General features: G+C 36.8%; 1 pseudogene; it reads left to right on the top strand.

Moving 5' to 3' along the window:
- The first annotated feature begins 1,795 nt into the window (after nt 1–1,795).
- On the top strand, nt 1,796–11,164 carry LOC149142225 (putative starch synthase 4, chloroplastic/amyloplastic pseudogene; annotated as a pseudogene).
- The last annotated feature ends 728 nt before the right edge of the window (nt 11,165–11,892 follow it).

Genomic DNA, 11,892 nt, shown 5'->3' with positions numbered 1-11,892 from the left:
AACCAATGAACTCTCTTCTAAGATCACAATCAACAGATTTGAATCAAGGGCTACAGGATGACTATTTCACTCATGCAAAGGAAAATTGTAAATGATGCCACAAACACATAAAAACACTCACAGTCTTTTTGTACAAAAGGAGGTGGAATTTAAGCAGAGAAAAGGATTTATCAGACTGGTACCTATGCTGGTTACAGGCTGCAAAAAATCAGAGATCAAAACAAGGCAAAACAGAGCAGAGAACCCCAGCTGCACAAGGCCAAACTGGTTCAACGCAACCTCAACACAGGGGTTTTGACATTCAGCGCAGGTAGCCTTCACGAGACCTGCGTTGAAATGCAGAATCCCTTCACTGGGTCTGCGCTGAAGGAGAAACTCTCGTTTCTCACTGGGTTCTGGGTCAGAGATTGCTATTTAATTCACTGTTTGAGGCCAAATAAAAGCAACAAGCAAGGTATAATCAAAGGGATGCTTTGAGGGAGTACTAAGATCTATCACAAAGGATCATCAAATCATTTGTGAGTCCATTGTTCAGATCATAGACAAGCCCAGTGATTCGATCAAAGCAGCAACTGTCTACTTTGCATCCGGGAAAAGCAGATGTAGTTCGATTGTTGCTGTCGAGTCTATGAAACAAACAATGATGGAAACACAAATAAAATGACTAAACAAATCTCCCCAGTGGAGTCGCCAATTTTTTGTGGGGAAAAATGCCTATGCAGGACGATCCTATCCACCTAAGGTGTGACAGTGCCTTAGCAACAAACAAAGACAACTATTCTAGTATTCTTCCTTTATGAATTAAGAATGAAGAGAGATAGATGGACTAACCGGTGTCTTCCGTTTGTCCCTCGATCCGGTCTCTCTTCTCTTGGAGAGTTCCCAGCTACTTGCCTTCTCGCTCGCCCAGCTTCAAGAAGTTTATGCAAGATCACAAGAAGAGAACACTACACAAGACATGGATTCATATTCATAACTAGTTCAGGATTAGAAGTAAACTAAACATACTAATGCAATCATACATCAAAAATACATCAGTATATAGGAGAAACCAAGATAGCTTTATTGATGAATAACAAGGTTCAGGAAGAGATACAACCCAGAGGGCTCCAATCCAGCATCTCCTTCCCAACAAATGGAATTCCTATCTTCACCCCCTTCAAAGCATTAAGCACCCAATGATTCCAATCTCAAACCAACAACAATTCTTTGCAATAACAAAATTCCAGCCTCTAGATCTCATGGAGGAGAGATCCATATATAGATGTTTGGAGAGAGGATGAGTCAGCTTGAGATCTGACTAGTGTCCTCTCCCTCTATCAGTTCTTGATTCCACTTGGAGGTTCTTGCTTCCACTTGGAGATTTGGAACCTCTTACTCATCACGAGTCGAATTCCCTGAGGCAAGTGTCATTTTGGAAGCTTCCTGGGTTCTGACACCTTGAGAAATGAACTTGACACATGTCCACTCTCGCTCAGCGCAGGTATCCTGTGTTGCCTTTGACATTCAACGTAGGTAGCCAGTGTTGGCTTTGACATTCAGCATAAACAGCTAGTGGAGCCACTGAAATGATCCTGAATTGACTTGTTTTTGAGCAGTTTCTGGTGGAGAAATTCTGTGAATTGCTGTGGTTTGTTAGCCTTGTTCCTCTAGGGGTAGGAACAACATGTTTAGGGACTTTGGATCCCTTAGATTATGGACATTTTATGCTCAATGCTGTAAGGCACAAAAATGTCTATAACACTCTCTTGGACCCAAAGCAAAGGGTTTACACATTGTGCAAATTTGTACTGAAATGGAACCAACTATAAAGGTTGGATCTATGGCATCACATGTAAAGGATTTATATCGTGCATTGCAAAGGAGGAGGAATTTAGTGGAAACCATTTTACCCATGTATAAATCTGTGAACTTGAATCAAGTGCAGGGTCTACAAGAGGTTGAAGCTGACTTTTATTCCTACTTTGGAGGCGAGTGGCATAAAAATAAAATCTGGGCAGGGACCATTTATGGCATTGCAGTGACATTCATCGAAACTTTTCATCCGAGTGGTTTTTTTGACCAGGACCTTCTTTATGGATATGGGGATGACTTTGAAAGGTTTACATATTTTTCCCGTGCATCATTAGATTATCTTTTGAAGTCTGGAAAGCAGCCTGATGTCCTACATCTACACAATTGGCAAACTGCTGCTGTGGCACCATTGTTTTGGGATCTATTTATCAATCAGGGCTTAGGAAGTACTAGAGTACTATTCACCTGTCATAATTTTGAATTTCAGTGTGTGGAAGAACCTAAAAAGCTTAGACTTTGTGGATTGGATCCTGAACGACTGCATCGTCCTGATCAGTTGCAATATAATCTTGATACGAGACATATTAATTTACTAAAGGGCGGAATTGCTTATTCCAACAATGTAGTGACAGTAATGCCATAGCAAAACTTGCCACAGAACTAAAATGCCTAATGCCTCTAAATCATGACTACCTGCCAGGATAATCAGATACGTGTATAGGATTCTATCTTTGGTGATTTGTGCTATCCAAGTCATGAGATCGTCGATAGTCATGATTTTAATGGTCACTTGACCTGCTTTCGTGCCGAATGGGATCCAAAGGATCCATCCGAGTGCCTTGCAGTTATTGGTTGTTACATAAGTGATAATTTCAATGGCATCGCTTTGCATCCAATTGATTTCATCGACACAAGCAATGGACAGCTTGTCACTAAAGTAATGGGTCCAAATATAGCAACCGATCTCTTACTAATGTCTTCAGTCCTAATTCTATGGGATCTGCGCTCCAGATTTTGTCTCTTAATTGGCCATCAGAAGATTTCAAGGGAAACATTCTGTTTTTAGAACAGAAAAATAGTTTTTTCTATTTTTTATTTTAGAAACAGCTCCTCATTTTTGGATCGATCTGTTTTCAAACAGCAGAGCTTATTTAATGTATAAAAATAATCATTTGAAGGAGTTAGCAAGGAAAGAGAGAGAGAATTATGAGTGCTGGTGGAGGAAGAACAGAGAGCTTACTTGTACAGTTTTTGACAGAGAATCTAATGAAAAATACAGCTTTGACCCCTGAGATTCCTGTGGTATGACAATTTAACATTTGTGTCCTCTTTTGTTTCATATGTAACCTGTTATGTTTTGATTTCATTTCATGATCATTTCCAATTGAACAAATGAAGTGTTTAGGTAGAATTCATAATATTTTATGCTCTGCCTATAAGTTTGTTCATATTTAATGTTTTCTTCTGTTTGACAAGGATTCATCCTCTATGCCCTTGTCAGCTCCTCAGCGGTCTTGCCATTCCATTTAATCTCAATTTGATGTTAAATTTCTTGCCTACCTTGCCTCAGGAGATAATCTGTGTTTTTGATTATATTTCTCTGTTCAAACTGTTTCTTTGCCCCATGCAGCCCAAAAAACCCCATTATCCATTAAAACCCCTTTTTCTATCAATTTACTAGCCTAAAATCAGTTTCTTTTAAAGTCATCTCAGCCCATTTTAGAAAACTTTTTGTTGAGATAGACCGGAGAGAGCCCTCTCCTGTCCTCATAGGGCTAGCTACGAGGCTAAGTGGTTTGATGTTGCCTTAGAGTTTGCCTTTCTCAGCCTGAGGTGAAATTTCAAGCGCTAAAATATTGGCGACCATACTGGGGAGAACATTCGACTTGTTGATTGTCTTGTCCCAGTACATGAAATCAAATTGCAGATCTGATGCTGATGGTGGACAACAGTCAGATACATATGCAGGCTGAACCATTCACCTGGCGACTCCAACTCGATCCAGACAGTTCAGTGCTCGCAGATCCATTCATGCAATGGTGGGGTATGTGGCAAACCCTGCACTTTGTGAAGCTATAAACGAAGTTAGAGAGTGGTTAGTGGATATTGAAATTAATGAAGAATTTTTCAGTGCCTTCTTTCAATGTTTGAAATCTCCGAAATTTCATCTTGAAACTAAAACTGGTGCCTGTGAGTTAATTGTTGAAAAACTTGAAAAGGAGATTCAATGTTTAGATGAGCAGATCCAGTCATATGATTTCCAAGACCCTAAAAAGTTCTTGGAAATCCTTCCTCCTTCACAACAAGAAATAATAGACTTGCCTATAGATGTTTACATTAACAATGTGCAGCTGGAAGTATGTATTGCAGAGTTGGGGCAGCCAACAGAGTCTGGCTTCCGCGATCCAATGGCAACCTACATGGACACATTTTTCAGTTTGATTGATAGATCAGGTTGTCTGGTACGTGACCAGGCTCATTACGTGCATGAACAGCTGTCGGCAATTACATCTGTGTTCTGGCGGAAGCATTCTCGAGCAGTATCATTTTTAGGTTTACTTGAATGGTTAATCTGGCATTTTAGTATTACCTGATCTATTGTTTGTGCAGCAAAGTAGGGTAGCTTTTGTAAATAAATAAGTAGCCAAAAGGCAACATCTTGTTCTAGTTTCATTACAGTTTTAGTGTGAGGTTTGCTGAGTCAGTTTTTCAGTCTTTTCAGTCAATTTTTAGTCCATAAATGAGTCGGAAGTCTCATGTTGTCTGTTGAAATATGGACTCCATTGCCCAATGGATGGAGGCACTGTCTGCTCTCCCAAAGTTCTGCGGTTCTTGGCACCTCCACGAAGCGGCAGCTGCCATCCCAAGTGGAGCCGATGTTAGACTCTGTCTTGTCAGTCTTCCATCAAAGTCAAATTCATCAAAATTTATCTCTCGTCAACTGCTAAAGGAAAAACCTGTCAAAGTAGTTGGCAGTCACCTACTCTGCTCTTCCATTGAAGGTAATGTGGATGTTTTGTCAACTCTATTCATACTTTGCAACTGCAGTTTCATGTGTATATTTTTTGATAGTCTGGTGACAGATATCATCATTAGACTAGAGCTTCTTGGATCAGAGTGATATATCAATCTCTAAAGGGTTGAGCAATCAATATTCCCTTGTAAGCATGTTTATTAGTTATTGAAATAAGGCAGCAGGCCAGGAGCATCCTTGAAGTCAAGGAGCAGAATTGAAGAAACAGATGCTTCACAGAGGGAACTTTTACGTGCGATAGATAGCAATTTGGAGCAACTCGTTCAAGAGCTGCATGCACCAATTTATGGCTTTATGTTAGAAAAGGCAGGGTGCGTACTCCAAGGTTGGCTTGCAGGATACTGTGTCTCCAAGTTCCAACATGTATATTGAAAGTCAACACCATGGTAACTTTCCACCATTCTCTTCATCAAAAAATTATGAAGTAGCTGATGTTGAAGCAGAAGTAAGAGACGTTGCAAGAAGAAATGGAGATCAAGGTTTTGTCAGCAGTGGTATTACATTGGAAGAACCTCTAGAGTCAAATCTACCAGAATTTGCAGTGGCAACAAGTTGTAAAGTTTCAGGATTTGCATTATCAGGTTCAAATGCAAAGCAAGTTAATAAGGTGTTGAACGTAGATCATTTTTGTGCCCATCCCTTACAATCACAGCAAGATCAGGCAAAAGACAACGTATCTGATTTGTCCTCAGTTTTTTCTGCTCATCTATGTGAAAGTAATTAAAAATGTTCCTGTAGTGTATGCCTCAGTTGCAAAATCTAGACTTGAGTGATAATCCTATAGGAGACAGTGGTGTAAGAACTCTCATTCCCTATTTCCAAGAGATTTCTAAAAGGGATAAACAATTGGTAGATGTCGAGATTGCGAAATGAAACATTTCTTTTGCAGCGACCTTTTCAGTTAAGAATTATAAACAAAGATGTCCCCAGCCCTGCTTAGAACATTTCAGGCTTTTTAGTGTTTTTAGAGCTGGATTTATTGTTAATGTATATATATTTTTATTTTCCATGGTGGGTTAAAGATGGCAATGGCAATGACAATGTGAGAGACAGGTTACGACTCTGCCAGTGGATTCGAATTATATTGGTCTTCACAGCGATTTGCTGACCCACAAGATTTGTGTGTCTGAAGAAGGGTCGCTATTCTCTAGGAATCTGTGCTTTAGATTTGATTTGATGGACAGAGGAGATAAATCATAAAATCCTGTGCGTGGATGGCTCTCTTTCCTTTTTTTGGATCTCCTTTTCAAGTTGCTGCAGGTCTTCTTCCTCTCTTGGACCCAAAGCAAAGGGTTTACACATTGTGCAAATTTGTACTGAAATGGAACAAACTATAAAGGTTGGATCTATGGCATCACATGTAAAGGATTTATATCGTGCATTGAAAAGGAGGAGGAATTTAGTGGAAACCATTTTACCCATGTATAAATCTGTGAACTTGAATCAAGTGCAGGGTCTACAAGAGGTTGAAGCTGACTTTTATTCCTACTTTGGAGGCGAGTGGCATAAAAATAAAATCTGGACAGGGACCATTAATGGCATTGCAGTGACATTCATCGAAACTTTTCATCCGAGTGGTTTTTTGACCAGGACCTTGTTTATGGATATGGGGATGACTTTGAAAGGTTTACATATTTTTCCCGTGCGTCATTAGATTATCTTTTGAAGTCTGGAAAGTAGCCTGATGTCCTACATCTACACAATTGGCAAACTGCTGCTGTGGCACCATTGTTTTGGGATCTATTTATCAATCAGGGCTTAGGAAGTACTAGAGTACTATTCACCTGTCATAATTTTGAATTTCAGTGTGTGGAAGAACCTAAAAAGCTTATACTTTGTGGATTGGATCCTGAACGACTGCATCGTCCTGATCAGTTGCAATATAATCTTGATACGAGACATATTAATTTACTAAAGGGCGGAATTGTATATTCCAACAATGTAGTGACAATAATGCCATAGCAAAACTTGCCACAGAACTCAAATGCCTAATGCCTCTAAATCATGACTACCTGCCAGGATAATCAGATACGTGTATAGGATTCTATCCTTGGTGATTTGCGCTATCCAAGTCATGAGATCGTCGATAGTCATGATTTTAATGGTCACTTGACCTGCTTTCGTGCCGAATGGGATCCAAAGGATCTGTCCGAGTGCCTTGCAGTTATTGGTTGTTACATAAGTGATAATTTCAATGGCATCGCTTTGCATCCAATTGATTTCATCGATACAAGCAATGGACGGCTTGTCACTGAAGTAATGGGTCCAAATATAGCAACCGATCTCTTACTAATGTCTTCAGTCCTGATTCTATGGGATCTGTGCTCCAGATTTTGTCTCTTAATTGGCCATCAGAAGATTTCAAGGGAAACATTCTGTTTTTAGAACAGAAAAATAGTTTTTTCTATTTTTTATTTTAGAAACAGCTCCTCATTTTTGGATCGATCTGTTTTCAAATAGCAGAGCTTATTTAATGTATAAAAATAATCATTTGAAGGAGTTAGCAAGGAAAGAGAGAGAGAATTATGAGTGCTGGTGGAGGAAGAACAGAGAGCTTACTTGTACAGTTTTTGACAGAGAATCTAATGAAAAATACAGCTTTGACCCCTGAGATTCCTGTGGTATGACAATTTAACATTTGTGTCCTCTTTTGTTTCATATGTAACCTGTTATGTTTTCATTTCATTTCATGATCATTTCCAATTGAACAAATGAAGTGTTTAGGTAGAATTCATAATATTTTATGCTCTGCCTATAAGTTTGTTCATATTTAATGTTTTCTTCTGTTTGACAAGGATTCATCCTCTATGCCCTTGTTAGCTCCTCAGCAGTCTTGCCATTCCATTTAATCTCAATTTGATGTTAAATTTCTTGCCTACCTTGCCTCAGGAGATAATCTGTGTTTTTGATTATATTTCTTTGTTCAAACTGTTTCTTTGCCCCATGTAGCCCAGAAAACCCCATTATCCATTAAAACCCCTTTTTCTATCAATTTACTAGCCTAAAATCAGTTTCTTTTAAAGTCATCTCAGCCCCTTTTAGAAAACTTTTTGTTGAGATAGACCGGAGAGAACCCTCTCCTGTCCTCGTAGGGCTAGCTACGAGGCTAAGTGGTTTGATGTTTCCTTGGAGTTTTCCTTTCTCAGCCTGAGGTGAAATTTGAAGCGCTAACAGGTACAAAGGTCACTTATATCTTTATAAGAATTTCCAACTCAAGTAAAATATTCTTTTTTAATTGCACAAATTCCCCTTAGGAGGGCACTCAGGATTTTTGAAAAATTACCATAGGTTCGAGAAGGAATTTTTTTGGGATGCGCTTAAATCTGATATTCAAAATTTTGTGGTAGAATGTTTGGTTTGCCAACAAAATAAATTTGAGACAATTAAGACACTAGGTATGTTACAACCTTTAGCCATTTCAAGTCAACTTTTGGAGGAGATCCCAATGGATTTTATCACAAGTTTACCCAAGTCTAAAGGAAAGAGTGTCAACATGGTGGTAGTTGATAGACTTACCAAGTATGCACACTTTTGTGCATTAGCTCATCCTTTTAAATCAAATACAATTTCTACTGCATTTATGGAAATAATTCAAAAGCTACATGGAAACCCAAAGATTATTGTAAGTGAGAAAGATCTCATTTTCACTGGAAATTTTTGGACAAAATTATTTTCTTGTCTTGGTACTCAATTAGCTCATAGAACATCTTATCATCCTCAATCTGACGGGCAAACTAAGATAGTGAACAAATGTTTGGAAGGATATCTTCGTTGTTTTGTATATGATAAACAAACATAATGGGTCAAGTGGATACCTCTAGTTGAATGGTGGTATAACACTTCCTTTCATACTACAACAAAAATGACCCCATTTATGGAACTTTATGGATATCGTCAACCATCCATCACATCATCTTTAAGAGAACATTCTAAGGTTCAAGCAGTGGAAGATAACATCAAGCATCAACAAAAAGTTCTCCAATCTTAAAGGATAACCTCACTTTAGCACAAAATCAAATGAAACAACAAGAAAACCAACATCGCAATGAAGGAAGTTTTGATGTATGCGATTGAGTATTTCTATGGCTACAACCATACAAACAAATGTCCCTAAAGCAAGCTCAGAAGGATTATAAATTATAACCCAAGTATTATTGTCCTTAGAAGGTGTTATAAAATATTGGTACTATGTCATACAAATTGGAGCTGCCTGCATATTCCTGGGTATCCCCAATTGTCCATGTTTCATGCTTAAATAAGGTTATTGGTGACAAGCTCCTAGTTCAAACAATGTTGCCAGAAATTGATGAAGAAGGAAAAATCATATTTGAGCTTGAAGCAGTCATGGAAATAAGGATCAAACAACTAAAAAATCGATTAATTTAAGAATATCTCATTAAGTGGAAGAACTTACCCACTAAAGATTCCTCATGGGAGGATGATAATTTTATACAGAAGCATCCGGAACTACTCAAGCGTTGAGGACAACATTTTTTTGAAGGAGAGGGGCTTGTTAGTTCCCTATAATACTAGTGTATTCCCTTTATTGTTATGTTAGTGTATCCCCATATTGTTATTATTGTGTCCATCTATCCCCCATGTTGTTATTATTTTTACCCATAGAAGCTCACTATTTTTATTATTGTTCCCTCACATTATTATTGTTATGTAGGCTCTGATTATATTATGACCCCTTAGACTCCTATATATACCAAGGAGGTATTATCATTTGTAACATCCAAGAATTGTTCATTTATGTAATGTAAAGGAATTTTCCCCTTTAAAGAGGTTAATTTTTAAGTCGTTGATCTATCTTTTCTTCTATTTTGTGAGTTGGTTCCATAACAAATAATTTCCTTAAGATAGATTAGGTTTAACTCATATGTTTTCCTTTTCAATGCTTAACTTAGGATAGTTTCATCCACTTCCAATACCTAACAATGACATAGGATTAGGTTTAGGATATATTTTAACTGACACATACTCTGTTGATTCTTCTAAGCCTACAAGCACCCTGGTTGATAATTGGAGTAAGTGCCAATTGTTTTTAAGACACATAAAATGCTCGTAGTTAAATTTAAGTCATATGTTTTCATTTTCAATGCTTAACTTAGGATAGTTTCCTATAATTCCAGCACTTAACAACGACATATGAAATATGATGTCACTATTCCAATGAAACTATTGGTTTATGCAATTGGGCCTCGGTTTTCCTAGTATGACGAGTTTCAACTCGCTTCCCAATATCATTGACAGACATGTGGAAAATTTAAACCAGGGGCATAAAAACCAAACCAGGCAATGAAATTGAGTTCCATGAGTTCCTATAGGCATTTTTAGTCAAGGAAAAGCTGGCCATGATGCCTAGACCCTCGTTTGGCACAATTCTCAAGATTTGAGAATATAATGCAGAAATTGCATTGCATGCTAATGAGTGAAACCCTAGTTGCAAAAATTGTTGATGTAGATAACAATAAATCCATGAAGTCAATAGAGAGGGGTGTCCCTAGCAATAATTCAATGGTATGATTCCAATGAAACTAACAGTTTGTCCAACCAAGCCTTGAATTTCTTGTTATGGCGAGTTTCAAATCTCTTCCCAACACCATCCAGGGACACGAAAAATTTCAACCGAGGGCTTAAAAGCCAAGGCGAGAAATGGAATAGAGCTATAAAATCTTGTAAGCATGTTTAGTCAAGGGTGAGTTGGCCATAGTGCCTAAACCCTCATTCAATGCAATTTTGAAGACACAAGTGAATTATGGAATCTTTTCAATTGAATCATGACATATTGTATAAGTCCATTTGATTTTAGACTTATATACAAAGTTAATGTTGACACATAAATAATTTTATATATTGACATGAGAGGGTTGGAACTTAAGGTTTTGTAATAGAATTTATAGTTGATAGTTAAATTGTATAAGAATATGTATTTTATGAGATTTACTAATGTTTATTAGAATTTTTGCATGTTTTACATCATTGGAGTGACATCTTAGTTGTAACTTAATCAAAATTTTATTATGGCATATATGTGCACTTTGATATGATGTAATATGATTATGATTTTGTTTCAAATGTTGTAATATTGAAAATATAACAAAAATATTAAGTATTGCGTGAAATAAATAATAACTTTCCATTTTGAATGTTTTTTTGCAGAACACGGGTCTTCTAAAATATCCAGTTGATCATGAGATCGGTCTAGATTTTGTTGGATCTGGTTCAAACATTTCAGACAATGACGATGATGTAGATGAAGAGGACATCGAGGTAGACAACAACGTTGATGACATTGATGATGATCATGATATACATGATGATGATGAGTAATTTACTGCTAGTAGCTAGTGACATTGATCATATAGACTCCATCATGGATCATTGTTGATAAATCATTATGATGCATATTTTCACGTTTATTATCATATGTATCATTTTCACTTGCAATACCATATTAAGTTGTATCATTTTGACTTATATCATTTGGGAATGTACTATTTGGGATTGCATTGTGTGTAGCTGGTCACAGACCAACAATTTTTTATTATTAATAGTATAAAAATACATATTATAGTTAAAAAAAAATATATCTTGTTTTATTGCAATGTTGTGGTGTGGCTTGTAACTATAAGAAACCTGAAAGAGATATGCTCTGGAAATATCTATGATGTGAATACGCTCTCCAAGTATGGCTTCCAATTAGATGTCAAATGTTACTTCCATTTTAGAGCCACATTCTGCTTCCATTTTAACAACTCAATATGCTTCCTTTATAACTTCCATTTATTAATTTAATATTTTTATTTCAATTAAATTAGTTAAGTATATCATGTCTCTTAAATAACTTATATGATTATAGAATAAGTCATATTGCATTTGAAATATTTTATAACATACCATTTATAAATAATTTTTATGGAAATGGACATCATTACAAACTAACAACATCATTATACATTAAAAAACAAACAAATTCCTTTTAAACTATAACCAATATTTTTATATTATTAATAAACAAAATTTCTATTCATGCCCAAATACACATAATGTAGGCCCTT

Source organism: Pinus tabuliformis, chromosome X (assembly GCF_031772625.1).
Source record: "Pinus tabuliformis cultivar Carrire ecotype Pingquan chromosome X, CPIR1, whole genome shotgun sequence".
Lineage (NCBI taxonomy): Eukaryota > Viridiplantae > Streptophyta > Pinopsida > Pinales > Pinaceae > Pinus > Pinus tabuliformis.
This window is presented reverse-complemented; position numbering and strand designations above follow the sequence as displayed.